Source organism: Porites lutea, chromosome 4 (genome assembly GCF_958299795.1).
Source record: "Porites lutea chromosome 4, jaPorLute2.1, whole genome shotgun sequence".
Lineage (NCBI taxonomy): Eukaryota > Metazoa > Cnidaria > Anthozoa > Scleractinia > Poritidae > Porites > Porites lutea.
In genome coordinates, this window is record NC_133204.1 from 11,566,490 (window position 1) to 11,582,444 (window position 15,955).

A 15,955-nucleotide genomic window follows, 5' to 3' on the forward strand; every position below is an offset into this window, starting at 1 on the left:
TTGTTAAAAAAGAACGAACGTATTTATCATAGCTCGGCGAAGTAACAAAATGTTGTTGAAGTTTTTATGGCGTGGGACACCTCCTTGCCCCCTACAAAACGTCAGTAAAATTTTCGCGACTTTGGAGTGCTAAAAAGTTCCCTCGCTTCCGACGTATGGGTACCCTATGGTCCTTAACGTTCCAGCCCCTTCTCCGTCAGATGACGACCGCAAGACGTAAACAAAGTAAATAATCGTACAGCAACAGGAAAAAGAATAGGAAAACAGTGGAAAAAAACTGAATCGCGATGGAAGGATAATAAATATGTACACCTGATATGAAATTAGACGCTTTTGACACTACCAAATTTGTATTGCTAAGTGTCTTTACTCTTAAAGAGACGATTTGCCCAAGAATTTGTTCAAAATCACGGACGAAGAGTGCAAGGAGCCCACTTCCGGTTGGCTTAAAAACGATTGAGCGTCAGCACAATGAATACGTCAAAACTGCAGTAAGAGCGTTTTCGTCTAGCTCCCGTAGCACAGTCGGTTAGAGCGTCGTACTTATAAGCAGTACCGGCCATATAGCCGCCGAGGGTGCTGAAGCAATGCGAAGGTCGCGGGTTCGAACCCCGCCGGGAGCAGCGCATTTTTTTGTTTTCTTTCTTTTCATGGCTCTGACTTCGGCAAGCTTGAGAGGATAGGTTTCATAGTTTTCAAGTGCGAGTTACGAGTCCTGGACGACTATTTTCCCCTTGCCTTGACTTGAACGCGTTCAAGGCTATTGTGCTGCTGTCACAAAACTAGACTGACTGAGATTTTTAGTTATATATTTTAATAACTTTATTATTTGATTAAATCAACTTAACAGAAATTTCAATAAGAAGAACGATGCTTCGAATCACTCAGTGAATTTCAAGTTTGTTTCCCTAAGACATGAATTGCGGGATCCTGCACGATCTCGAAATGAACGCTACAGCACTAGTCTTCGAGCCTTCCTATGCCAAAGCATAGCCACCTGCGAGCTATATAGGACATATATTAAGGGTTTTTTGTAAATTTTAATGGATTTTCATCCACTATGATACCATACCACATGCTCCGATCAGTATTTTGAACGAATTAATCCTTTCAGCCGATTAAGGAACGCATTTCAAGCATGATGTCCATAATACTCTTAGAAAGTTATTCGTCTCGCGACATTTTCAGTTAGACATTCTCAGTGAATATCAAAATATAAACAGCATCCTATTGAAAAAGTCAAGCCTAGCTTTATCAAGCCCCGAATTGTCAATTTTGAATTTCTGATTTCACTGAGAATCCTAATTTTCTCCCTCATGTGATATGATAGCCTGTGTACAGACGTCCCCCCTCCCTCAGAAAAATCTGAGAGAGGAGACGTCTGTACACAGGCTAGTGATGTGATGGTAATCCGACAATATGAGGCCTTTTTGCCCCGCAGATTTTAGACGGAAAGATGAATTAGGTGTCAGTGCAGTTAAGTGTGCTCACCACGTTTTTCCCCTTAGAGAGCATATCCGGCAAAAGAATTAACAAGTAGGCTGATCTCCGCTAACTTGCAACGTTGATAATATGTGCTTTACAACAAGTTTTATTCAACAATTTATTTTTTACTGAATTAGGATGGGAAACCCGACGTGATGAAAACAAGCTGAAACATGCATGTAATACCAACAAGACCCTCTGCAGGTGTTAAAAGGCTCCATCTAGGATGGTGCTTTTTGTGATGACAGAGGGCAAACAATATCGAAAAAAGTCGAAAGGATACCGTCGTTGGAGAGTTTTTCAAGTTTCAAGTTAAAACTTCGCAACGTGATAGGACAGATAAGCCTTGCGAAAATTTAAAAAAACAAACTATGTGCCGTAGACGTACCACTCAAAAGCGATGCAGTAGGTTTTCCTGTTAGGCTGTCTAGTTTCTGGGCCACCCTGAAGGCTCTTGAAAGAGAAACCAAATTACTCCACTAAATTGCTTTCAAAGTCTAGAAAAATTAAGCTATCATTAGCTCTCTCTACGAACTGATCTCCCAGGGAGCAAGCTTCAGTGACACCCCTGTCTTAATTAAGGACACTCAGAGCTATTCTAAGTATTAGTGGAACACGCAGGGAGGAAGATAGACCTCACACCCTCTACAATGCGGGCATAACTTTCGTTCTTTGTCCCGAAAATGACAGTAGAATTTCTGGGAAATAGTTTAGTCTGTTACCGTGGAACATCGGAGTACGTGCCTTGAAAACCATCATAGTTGAAAAGAAAAGGAAATTGTGGCAAGTAAAAGTGGGACACACAGAACTGAATATTGAATGTTTGACACAAGGTTTACAAACAGGATCTTCAGTTAATTTTTTTCCCAACTGATCCTGAGCATTACGGACCCATTCATCCGTACGCTGGCTCAATTAACCCACAATCGGCGTCAAAATTAGTTGAGACACTTTGTCCTAAAGAGCCTTTCTGTCGTTTTTCCGACTTATAAAGGGGGAAATGACGCTTTCCCTCCTCCCCTCCACAAAATGTTTTACCGCTGTTCGATCCTGTAGAAAACAACATACATGACAACTTTGAATGGATGAAGGGAGACCTTGGGGAGGGGTATGGATTGTTTTGTTCTCCAAAGATCATTTGAGGGCAATGTCTCAACAATTTTGACGCCGATTTTAGATATAGACATTGAGGATCCGATCACTAGATTAGCATGTTGAAGGTAAGACATAATAAACGCATAGAGGAATGACTCAGCAAGGCTTAATAAAACAATAGCTAACTTCACCCAAAACATCCACAATGCAAACACATATACCAGAAAAGATGAACTGCATCCTGATAATTACTCTCTTCTCTTTCTCTCTAGAATACTCAAAACTTCAATCTAAGACACAAATCAGTGCTACTATGTGAGAGTACTATCATGATATTAGAAAATTTTCACTTGAATGGCTATATCACTTGGTTTACCACAAAGGACTGCCGTCAAGGTTTCCCGTTTCCGAAAGGTGACCCCAGATGATTTGCCCACAGACCATTATAGGATCATACTTCCACGGCGTTTTTTAAACAGAGGAGGCAGCGTTGATGAGGGGTTAGAACGTTGGACTTGCAATTCGGAGGCCCGAGTTCAAGTCCCATGATAATTTTTCAAATTTACATAGTGTTCCAGTCAGCATCAATGGGAAAACCAAGATCGCTGAGTAACAGAGCAGCGATACCAATCAATGAACGTAAATGCAGTCCATGGTTGTAAGGATAGGTCAAATCCTGCGGGGAGATGTTGGATTTTAGAGATTGTGTCAGAGGTTGCTCGAGCTGGAGCTTACAGTGTAGCAGTTTTTAATCCACTGCAATAGAATTCTAAACGCTATAGCTTATAATCAGCTTTCTTGTTCCCTTAATGCTTCACCCTGTTTCCCTGTTTCTCACTGGATACAAAAACCTAACTATGTTCTCTTGTTACTCCATACTGCCAGTAGAACGACCTCTCAGTAATTTTCATTCGGAGGAGTTGGTAATATAATAATTCCGTTATTTACCCTTGGCAGTATTTATAGCACTAATGCTAGTGGGGCCAAGCAAACATCAAACATAACAGAGTTAAGAATCCCAATTGGGCGAAGGCAAACTAACGCTATTTATAGGCCCGGTAGAGGATTTGAACGCAGGACTACCGTCAAATCCAGCTAGCGGTCAGAGTAAACAGCCGTTGTGGAGATGTTACTAGAAGCCTTTCGATTCGTATCGACTGCGGCGACAAGATTCAACACTGAAATTTTTTTCTTTTGGGAAGCCTCAATGTGCTTTTTTTAAACCAAAAATGTTAGCACGCCGGTTATGTTATTGATCGCAAAATGAGAAAACTTCTAATATTCGATAACTTGCTTCCCCCTACTACGACATTCCCGCAGATTATAACCTGCGATCAGGCGGTTCTTCGAGCCATCGCAGGTGCTGCTGAATGAGTACAGAGTACATACCGGGGGTTCTAGCACGTGACAGTAACTCATTGTTGCTGTTATGAGGCATCGTAGACGGAAAGACTTCTAGCGGTGTTCCTGTCTCATGTAGGTAGTCCAAGTTTCACTGCTGTAGAGCAAGGTACCGAGAACGCATTCCTGGTAGATGTGCTTTTTGATACTTTCAGTGAGGTAAATGTTTTCCCAGGCTGTGTTGGTCAATTTGGACATGCCCGCCGGTGTGTTTGCCGATTCTTTTGGAGATTCTGTGTCAAGGCCCGAGTTCATGGAGATGGTGGAACCGAGGTAGGTAAATTCGTCGACTACCACGAGAGTGTGGTGGCTGATTTTGATTTCAGGGGCATGGCTGACATCTTGGGCACTCACATTGGTTTTCTCGAGGCTGATTTTGAGGCCAAAGTTTATACATGCGCTGGCGAGTTTGGTGATGAGCCTCTGCAATGCTGCCTCGAAATGCGTTGCGAAGGCAGTATCGTCAGCGAAGAGCAAGTCACGCACAAGTACAGTTTTGACTTTGGTTTTGGTGCGGAGGCGAACCACGTTGAAGAGTTTACCGTCGGGCAAGTATGGAGGTACACTCCGTCAGGAATCAAAGGCGTAGGACAGGAGGAGAGAGGAGAAGATTCCAAAAAGTGTCGGGGATAAGAGACAGCCCTGTTTCCCGCCGCTCGATCTTAAGTAAATCCTTCAAAGGACACGTTGCCTCTCACGCTTTCGTGGTGCTTGGGGGACATCCAATCAGTTCTCCAGGAGCTGGATCAGACCCTTTCCGGTCACGAGGTCAAACGCCTTGGTCAGGTCAAAAAAGGCTAGATAGAGCGGCTTGCCCTGTTCTCGTGACTTCTGGTGTAACTGACGCACAGTGAAAATCATGTCCGTGGTGGATCTCGCCGCCCGGAAACAGTGCTTGCCGTCTAGTGAGGAACAGGCGGGCGATCACCTCGATCACCTCGGGTGGGATGCTATCGCTGCTTGGACTTTAGCCGTTTAAGAGAGCGTCTATGGCCTGGCCGAACTCCTTAACGGTGGGCTCAGCGCTAAGCTCGTCCATGACTGGGAGAGGGATGATTGAGTTGAGGGCAGCGTTGGTAACAACTGTCTCTCGCAGATAGAATTCAGAGTCAAGTGTCCCACCAATCTTACCATTTGTTCCTTGGGATCTGTAATGGGATCGGCGGATTTTATTTTGAGGGTGGCAGTTTTCTTTTCAGAAGGACCTAAAGCTTTCTTGATAAGTCCGCGGCTAGCTGTATTTCGTTGCAAAGCTGACGCCAATAGTCTTTGGCACGTGCCAAAGATTTCTCCCCAGGAGCGTTTGTCAGGATCTCTATATCAAGGTCATTTTGCTCTCAGTGACCTATGGTCTTATACTGTGGAGTTCTTGCTGCAACTCTGACTGATTTCAATCTTTGGAACTGCTTCATTGCAGGGCAGCGAGACTTAATTTTAATTTTCCTAAAGGCATGGCATCCGATGAAGTCCTACAACAGGCCCGAATGGCCAATCCTCTCTTTTTATTATAAATTTTCTATTTCTGGTTGTTTTCAAGAAGTTTTTCATGAAAAGTTACCTGTCACACTGATAGGGCCACAAGTTGTTCAACCTGTGCATGCGTTTACCTTATAGTTCCGGGTTTCAACACTTGCTACATGAAAGACCCCGTCGCGTATAGAGGATCAGTCCTATAATTAGTGACCTATAATTATAGTGCCTTGGCAAAAGATATTCCATATCGTGACCTCGGGCTAAGGCTGAAATCTTTTATGAATTTAGCTTTAAGATAACATCCGCATCTACTTGTAGTTTTAGAAAAGATGATTTTGTATACACTGGACTTCATGTTAACAATCTCATAATTTGTAAATATTTCTATTGTACATTCTAAAATGTTTTTGTAAATATCGTAAGCTTTTAGTTTTTCTCATTCATTAGTTAGCTGTAAACGACCCCACAATATCTTAGAGCTTCAACACTCATCGTTTTCAAATAAAGGATTTAAAGGCTAAAGGCTATCTAACGTCTGGCAGAGTGTTGTCAGAGTTTCGTCAAGTGGTTCTTTTTGAAGTTCAAGAGGGCTTGTCGTTTGGCCTCAAAAAGGGGCTCCATGATCCAAAGGCTGGAGTTGAACTAGTCGCGACTTGGCCTCTCCTCTCTGCCGAAGGCCGACATGGCCGAAGGGTGGATGGCCTCCCTCAAGACGTACCACCCGGAAGTGGCATCTTGACCCAGGGGGTCCTCGAGGAATACCCCCAGATATTTTCGCTGACGCTCAGAGTCAAAAGGCCTGGCAGTGTTTATGCGTGGACGACGTTTTTAGTTTCTTTGCCTGCAGTCTGACTAGACTGCACACCAGGGTATGATCAGTATCGCAATCGGCGCTGTGGTAACTGAGAGTGGAAAGAACGTTGGGCTGGCTGCGTCGTCTGGTGATAACTTGATCAAGCTTGAGCGTACGTGGCGTGTCAAGTGGCATAATAGGGGCGTAGGGGATACAAGGAGAAAGCTGGTGAAAGGGTGGGGCTGATACGGCAGCCTAGCTGGTGCCATCTGCGGGACTGGTGGTGTTTGTATGAAACATGATGTCGCGGCTTGCCTTCAACGAAGGTGATAGTTATACATAAATTGCGCATGGAGAGAGTACCAAAATTAAAGTGGAAAGCACACAGACGGAATTAACTTAGAATTTACTTTTATTTATAATAGGATAAAGAGTGAACTATGCCTTTTTTACACGAACAACGGCGATGTCTCTCAATATGCAAGAAAACAATCTGATTAGAAAAGAAAGCACACCCATCACAATAATCAGGTAAGAAAAAAGATTGACGACAAAGTGTTCCACAGAAAACAAAACAAAACAAAAAACATCCAAGACCATCTAATTTCTCTAGAGTGACCTAACTAAAACAAAATGAACATTCTTTTCACAATGGTCTGCTATTTTTTATTGTTCTTCATGTTTATTACTCATAGCAAAAATAAGAGGAATTGAGTAAGTGTTCGGCTTTGCTATAATCGTCTCCCCTATACTCAGGGTGGCAAAGGGGGAGGGGGGAGGGAGTACCAATTACGCATCACGCCGATTATTTTTAAGCATTCACGCATCACGCGCATCACGGAAAAAAAAATTAACTACAATAACAAGTATCCTATTATCATTTGATCTGAGGAAATCAGAGGTGGAGGAACGAAAAAAAGGGTAGAAGTTGGTGTCATAGCTATGTATTTTTAATGTCTCTGCTTCTAGTTTCACATGATCTTAACCATTACGGAAATTTCAAAGGAAAATCATGAGTCACGCGCTGTGAAAATAGCAAATCACGCAACAAGCTGCTACGCCCAATCACGCCTCTCGCGGCTAATTTGGGCCCGATCACGCATCATGCTGATGGGTCCCATCAAGCGTCACGGAAAACCCCTTTACCACCCCTGTATACTATCATTTTGGGTAGGTTTGATGTTTTTTTTTTTCACTCTTACAGCTTATCATATGTTCAAACTAGGGGCAGCCTTTTTGTTCAGCCTTTCAGTGATTTCTTAGTACGAGCTGTAGGTTCAGGAGGAAAAAGCAATGACTGGCCACGTGTTGCGATATAGCTAAACTGATGTGCATGTTAGATGTAACTAGTATCAATTGAAAAGCGAACACCGTTTTATCTGTTCAGTTAGAAAAATCCTTCAGAGTATGGAGAAGTCTACGACCGCGACAACAAATTATCAAAATCGTGGCCGAATTAAAAAGGGTACAATCTGAAGAAATGGTATAAACCTGAATAATCAAATTTTTGCCGACGCTTTCTTTCGCGCATCAAAAAGGTGGAAAATCCGCCTCTCCAAAAGAAGAAACAAACAAAGCAAAACGAAGATAACAAAAACAATCGCGGGCCATGGTCAATTTAAACAGAAGACAAAGGGCAAGGCTATTTCCAGGATTTTTTCTGATGTAAGAAGATTACCTAAACTTGTGACTACAAATACTTAATGCGCCGATAGAGAAAGTTATGATGGGGATTATAATCGGGATTTACGGCAGTAAGTCCTTTTTGTCTTTTTTGGCAGATAAAACGTAACCAATTTTTCAAAACACACTGAAAACCGGAAACAGATTGAAAGAGGCAGGCTTCACATAATTTTCGCTGTAATTTATACGCTTGGTGAGGCACGAAAGGGCCACTGAACAACAGGAGGAGGTACGCGAATTAGTCTCGAGCAAACAATAATCTGTGAGGGATTCTCACAAATTCTACTTCCAAACTTGAAAAAGGCGACCCGTCATCTTCCGAAGTTTCAGCCCTCTAGCTCCTTTCCCAACAGACCTTGATGAAAGCAAAGAAACGTTTCAACATTTTTCATGGACAAGTATAGTTATTTTTGGCAAGACAAGGCCACTTAGTGGATCTTTACTGATACAGGTACTCATGTAGGATTTGCAAGTAGCACTTTGTCTTAGCGACATAAACTGCCTCTTTGAGAAAACAGCGGAAACGAGGAAACTACTGGAGAATGTCGGTCTGTTCAAATTGGGACAAGCATAGGCTCCCACGCAGACGTTCTTAGGGCAACGCGTGACGAACTCCTATGAACGTCTGGAGGCTAGGACAAGCACCCCTTCCGCTAACTACATGTACTAGAATATCTGCTTGTAAGCCGTGCAAGTGGGAGGAAATGAATGAAAATGCCCGTTGACCTTGTGACTTTTAGGAGGAAGTTATTGGTAGTGATAAACAATTAAAACACGATTTCTTGTAGGTTGTAACGATGTTAAACTTTCCTGCTCTATTTAAAGTCTTGTAAACTAAGTCACGTTCACACGAATGGCCAGTATTATACTTAGCTAGTGAATCTATCATTTTTTAAACTTTTGGCAAAAGGCCATATCGTAAGGAGCAAAGTAATGAATAAAAAAATTAAGGGCATTTGGCAATCACCAATTTAGTAGAGGTCACACAGTCTCTTAAGCCTGTGTTATTGGGAAGACTAAGAGCGACGTATGTACAAGAGCTGATAAGTGTTATCAGAAAAACCTTTGTCGTCCTTGAGTGAGATTCAAATTTCCCATTATCCATTATGGAAAGATCCTCATCTGGCAAACCCTCCTCTCTTCGGTATGCAAAGAACAGTAACTTCTTCACGCATTGGCGCATGATACAGATTAGCTTCGCTCGTAATTCAGTGAATGATTTGAAGTATGCTCTTGCAGCTTAAGAGGTAGGGGGGCGACAGTTTAATTTGTACGACAAATTGTCGGCTTAAGTAATTTTATTTGACTTCTGTTCGCTTCTACCTTTGCCAAATTTTATATATTAAATTTTTCGGCATTTTAAAGATGCAAAGATCTGAAGACGCCGAAAACTTGCTAAGAGGATAAGGAAGAACTAACTGATTCCAAGAGAGACATTAAATTAACTGGAGAAAAAAAATTGACGTTTGCATGATTATTTTTCGTTCTAGAGCTGTTAGATCTAGGGATTAGCATAAATCGGATTTATTTTAAATTAGTTCGTAATTTTTCTAAGGGTATGGTCAGAAGTTTAGCATTGCACTAATTCATGGACAACCGCAACATTTTGGCCTAAAGTAGTATTATACAAGACCCCAGGACGCCTTACTGAACAAACTGAAAGGAAAAGTTTTAGATGCCTGTATGGAAAGAATTCAGAACCGGTTGAATGGGTCGCAAAGCGTGCCATTGATTTAGAAGGGGGCCTTGTAACGAGAATATTGCAGTTTTAGGTCAATTCCTGTAGAGTTATGAAAAGATATCAAAACGAATTCCACCAGGGAGCACTAAACCATAATACAGTATTTTCTGGTGATTTTTGCAGACATAGCATTAAAAGTTGGCGCAACTTTTTCAAGTTTAAATGCATGTCCATCCTTGCCATCCGCAAAAGTATATTAGGCAACACGGGAAATAGTTGCAGTACCTAAATATAAGTAGTCTTATTAAACTAACAAACTGGACCATTATTTTTGGAAGTCAATTGATAAAATTAGGACACGTTTTAGTTTGCAAATGGCTTGACGTAGCTCCTTTAAGAGGCGACATTCTATGATGGACTTATACCAACTAAGGCCAACTGAAGTCTAACTGAACATTGAGGTCTCGTGAAAGGTGAACGGAGTTATGCTGCGGCCTTGTAAACACTCAACATCCTGTTCATCAGACAGTCTGCGCTGAAGCTGCTCCTTTAAGAGGGGACATTCTATGATGGACTTATACCAACTACAAGGCCAACTGAACATTGAGGTCTCGTGAAAGGTGAACGGAGATATGCTGTGGCCTTGTAAACACTCAACATCCCGCACTTAACTTTCATCAGACAGTCTGCGCTGAGGCTGTATGGATCAGTTTTTACCGATCTTCATGTGTTATACCCTTAATGTGTAAAAGGTTCTGAATGCTGCTTCTCTCGGACATGTACTAATTAAGACGTATAATTGTAGCGTAAGTGTGTTCTCTGTGATTCATGTCGACTGTTTTATAAATAACCGTAAATACGTGTCTCATAAAATCTCATAAATCTCGGGAGGGTGTCGAATTTTATAATAAAAGGTTGTTGTGGAGAAGACGGCTGTATTCAGATAGATTTAGACTGAAATTGATGCCATCATTCACTTTTGTGGTCGAAATTCGGACTCTACACGAAGTTAAACTATTTCAAAACTATGGGCCCTTCAGAGAAATCGGGCCAGGGCCAAGAACTAATCAATTGGCAAATGTAGGTGCTTAGAAACGACTTAAAATAACAAGAAGATTATGGCTAAGTATCGCCTACATTCTCCATTAAGTGATTTTAAAATATGTTCGTCCGCCATTTAGTCATTAATCCTCTGACACCTATTTCTCAACCCACACACGTTTGAATACTTTCTTACTTTCGATAATTTTAAGTATACACCCCCCATTTCTTTCATCCAAAGTAAATCAAAGATTGTTTTTGAAGAACATGTCAAACATTTATTGGTGTCAACGACCCGGCAAAACGTTATCAAAGAACACGGTTCATGTGGAATGGTATCTCAAAGAAACTTGAAGTAAAAACTACTATGGCATATCTCAAAAGTTGTACGTGGTTGTCTCAAACTAAAAAACGAGTCTTTTGCACCGGAATACCCCTGTTAATGACGCAAAGATGCAAAGTTAAATTGTTTTCCTTCAGAGCACTCAGCTCTCTTTTTAATTCTACGTTTCAGCTGACGTTTTAATCCCCGGCCGTCGGGTCGACCTCTCGTTAGCAGTTGCCACCCACATTTAGCAATTATTGGCAAGATATCCAAAATGTCGCAACTTGGAAACAAAGACGGTTCATATATCAATACAGTCAAAATAGAGATTTAGAGTTATAAGCCTTCTTAATGTGATTAAATGAAAATGGTTGTCCCAATACGTTGATTGTTCATTGCGACTAGAGACAGTGACAATGCTAGAATCTACGTTGTCTAAACCTATTTCGGAGACTGACATAACGTCATTCGAGTCATGCCAGCCCCCCATGTAAGAATTGTATACGGCGGATACTTATATCTTGCTTCCTGAAACTAGATCTTTCTCAGAATTCTCAGTTCTTGTGAATTGAGATTTCTGCATGCACCCATCTTCAAACCTGACGTACCATTTACCGTTTGTTCAATCTTCGTTGCAAATTCAGAAGAAAACCATGCCCAGCTCAACCTGAAACAAACTACCTATGCATGCAATTTATACTTGCAACCTTGGTCTTTCTTCCTGCTCTTTAGTGACGTCCATGAGAACATGCGGAGTGGGAAATTTTCTTTAACCGAAGTCCCAGTTTTCAGATTAAAGCTTATCGTCGAATCGACCCGCACTCGTCTGGGAGTTGAGTGGCGACCCCACACATAACTATATTTAATTCTTATTTTTTTAAGTCAAGAAACACTTGAAGTTTCGAATTCACTGTGCCATGGTTTGGAAGTTACCACGGCGCGCGAAAAAAGAAAAATACATATATTTTTTTTAATTGGGAAAAAAGGTATACTGTATGTTAGAACCAGATTTATTGAACACTCTTAGGAGCACTGAGCACTTAAAAGTTTTAGCCCATCACTCCCGAACTGGTTTTCCTTTTCCAGGGACGAGTGGAGTAATTTTTAACTGACTTAGTACATCACAGCAATACATGTGGCGTTCAGTACCCAGTCAACTCATGATCTCAACATTAGATGTTAGAAGACACGGCTAACATTAGGTCTCCATCCCCTTGAATTGATAGCCAGTTCCAGGCTCTCAGACAGCTGGGATGACGCGTCAGTGAAAGGCACCCGAAAATATCAGCGCGAGTTGTTCGCGCTTTCTCTCTTTGCATGCGGACCCGACTATCTCGGAACAGGCTAGTTGTTCGTAGGTCCATTATTGCGCTAAACCCCGAGTTGAATTTTAACCTGGGTTTATATTTCTTTTATTCAAAATCATTTTCTCACATAGTTTTCTCTATTCGTGTTCTTTTTACCCGGAGCATCCTACAATTATCAAATTGTACACAACAAGAATCCAACTTGATTTTCTATCAAAACTTGCATATCTGAATTCTAATTTCGCACTAACCTACCCTGGGTTATCATAACCCCGCTTTGAACAACCCGATCCATCATGAAAATATTTGGGGACAGTTTGTCTGCGTCGGAATAAAATTTAACTCTTATTTTTTGGATTTGTCATCTTTGAAATCTCCAAATACCACTAAAAATAGATGACATTTTTATTTTCCCTTTAAAACAAGAAAAGGCGTTTCTTTCCGCTTAGACGAAGTTATTAGGTTAAAAAAATCAAATTAATTGTCGCGGTTCGTTAACAGCGGCTTAGAACGTAAGAATTCTCTGCGGTTGTTTACACATGAAAATACGTTCCACCATGCCAGGCCAGCTATTAAAGACTAACCTTGAGAGTCAACAAGAAAAGTAAATTTAAGTCTCTCAGAAATTAATGTTTTCAGAAAGAGATAAATAAATAATATAATGTAAAACATCGCGCTTAGTGTTTTGCACACTTAGGTGCTGGGGTGGGGTAATGTTACTCTCCCTCAGTTAATAGTACTAGGGTTTTGTTCAATGTAAATGTGCTCTTTTAATTGCCAAGAATTTGTTAGCAATAAAATGGAAATTACTCATCATGTGTTAATAGTTGTGTGTAATCAGGGATTCATGAAAAGAAACTGATATTATTTGAATTATGTTCATTTATGTTCATGTTTCTGTAATTCTCAGACGCTCATTGATGGATCTTTTGTGGGATTTTGCCCTGGAAGAGCTCTGTCAGTTGACGGGATACAAAATTATGAAACATCCGTGTACGTGGGAACGGGTGTGGCCGTTTTTATAGCGGAGAAAATAGCGAAAACCCCACCAGTTGAACAATAAAATTATAACTGGGTAAAAGCGAGAGCAAAAACGCCATTCATTTCTTTAGAAAATCATCAGCGATACAGGCCTAGAGAACAAACTTGAAAATAGTATGGGGAATACAGAGAGAATTTCTCTTCTCTGATTTTCTGTCAACTAGTGCAGTTTTTATGGTAAAATCTCGGATTAACGAAAATCAGCTTACCGGTTCGGAAAAAGTTATTTGCGGACTTTTAATTGGGGTCAAAGCTCATACTGTCTAAAATCTTATGTTATTTTCCGACTTTTGAACAAAACAAAAGCCATGGATAATGTAAAACGTTAAGTCATTTATGATAATGATTTATAGGTGCTTATAACAACAACGAAATTTCTTTGTTCTCATTTTCACTACTCAACTGAACAATAAATAAATGAGCCATGAATCATTTGTTTTTCATCGTTCAGCTGAACGTTTGCCTTTTTGCTTTTTCCAGTTCGTGAAAGATGTGACTGGACCACGTATTCAATAATTTTTCATTATTTGTGGTTCCCACAGTAATTGGCTTTACGCTGCGCGCTCTTTTCTCTTAGACCATTTGCCTTACTTTGTTAATTTTATGTAGGTTTCATATAAAACTGTTTTATACGAAACCTACATAAATCACGGACAGTCATTGAGTAGTCTTATCTTACTAAGTTACACAACATGTATTTAATAGAAATTTAAACGAAAATGAAATATTTCTAGCTAAAAGCGGCGTGCCTGCAATTCTGCAAATGTTTGCCCTACGCCTGAAAAGAAAAGTGTTGACCGAAGAGACAGTCATTGCCAGGGTTTGCTAAGCATATTCATGTCAACTTGCACGATAATAACCTGCTTTCAGTTTCTCTCCATTTTCCATCCACTTATTCTGTTCTTAGGCAAGACCAAATCAGTTTCACTGCAATGCAAAATCGACACAGAACTAGCCGGCAAATACAGCCACCTCTCCTCGCTCCTCGTCCCGTAACGTCGTAACGAGAGACAGAGGAGAGAGGCTGTATTCGCACGCTACCTCAGAAGATCGGCACTTGTTCTATGACTGATACTGACTTCCAAACATACCGTTTGTTAATTTCGATGGCGTTACTTTTATTTATTTCTATTTCTTTCGCGAATGAGAACATTGCAGTTGTTGTTGCTGACTCAACGTAGCAGTACTAGTAGACAGGCGTCGAGGTTGAAGTCCCCCAGATTTTTCATTGCGTCATATCTTATGATTGTTCTAAAACTCTTGGGTCAAGTCTGATGACATTCTAAAGTTACAAATTGTCCATTTGCACGTTAGATTCGAAGAATATATTTGTACTTGTTTACTTTGTTTCTTTTAATCGTATTAACTCTAAAACTTCTCAAAACTTATGGCCATCCGGCTAAACTCGAGCTTTATATTTTGCGACAATCTGCACGTCGTGCCAAAATTTTTAGGTCAGGGTGGCAACCGGGAAAAAAACAACTTGAGTGAAGATTATGCATGTAGTCTAACGACGTTTTCAACCTCGGTAAAACACAGCTGGTGTCTCTCTACTTAACATTTTTTGAAAAAGATTGCGTACCACATCTAACTTGATTTAACAGTGGGTAATGTTAAGCAGCGAATCAAAGCAAGGCTGCTTAGCCGAATAAACTCAAAAGAGCTACAAGGAAATGGACGTCAGAGGGATTATATTTATGGGCTAACAGAAATTCCTGCTGCACGATGCATGCGATATAATAACAACATGTAACAAGCTTCTTATTATCATTTCCTTCCATTTCTTCTTTTATAAAGACTTTGCATAGATCCGCTAGAACGATTTTTGTGAACTCCAAATAGTTACTTAGTAGTTTCAGCAGAAAAAGCGTCTCAAAACATTTGCAACAACTTTTCCGACCACGGGCTATATTACCATGTATTACCACCATCAGAGGAAAGGAATTTTAAGAGCTCAAACCCTTTAATTTTTTAAGATCAAAACTATTTCATTACCTCTGTTTGAGAAAACTAAACGCCCTCGTGTTTAGGTTGATTTTTAGCTGCCTAAAAAACTACGTGAGCGATTTACGCCATTAGTTACCTCCTGAACAACAAGTTATGCCTGCGTTAATTTCAGCGCGATTTTTCGAACGCAATGTAAAATGGGTTAAGTCATATCCGGCGCTAATTAGCAATGCATTTAATTAGCGGGAAAGACATAAATCGCCCCCCAGAGGATTAACAGTATTATACAGTATATTCTACCCCTTCCCATTTCCGGATTTGCGGTTAATTTGTAACCAACCTGAGGTTGTGTTCTTGTTAGTTCTTCATCTTTCGGTTTAGCAACCCAAAAAGGGGTAAAATAATGGAATCTAATTATCTTGATCAAACAACGCTACAATGCCTTAATTTGTGCTTCTGTGCAAATTAAATTAAGTTTTGCTTAGTTTAAACTGATATAGGCGATGACAAAGACAGCGGTGAATGGCCGCATGCTTCGTTTTCTTTCTGGTAGGATTAACATTGAACTGTAAAGATTGTCTGACCGAGAAAAAGGTGCCTACGTGAAAATGTACCAAAAGCAGGAACTTGAGCCATGGTGGGTGGAAAAACGTCTATATGCTCTCAGGGATTTAGGTAAACCA

The 15,955-nt window shown here is 40.7% G+C and overlaps 1 non-coding gene across 1 annotated transcript; it reads left to right on the forward strand.

Moving 5' to 3' along the window:
• The first annotated feature begins 510 nt into the window (after positions 1-510).
• Trnai-uau (transfer RNA isoleucine (anticodon UAU)) lies at positions 511-623 on the forward strand. The gene is made up of 2 exons: positions 511-548; positions 588-623. It is a non-coding gene; the product is annotated as a tRNA-Ile (tRNA).
• The last annotated feature ends 15,332 nt before the right edge of the window (positions 624-15,955 follow it).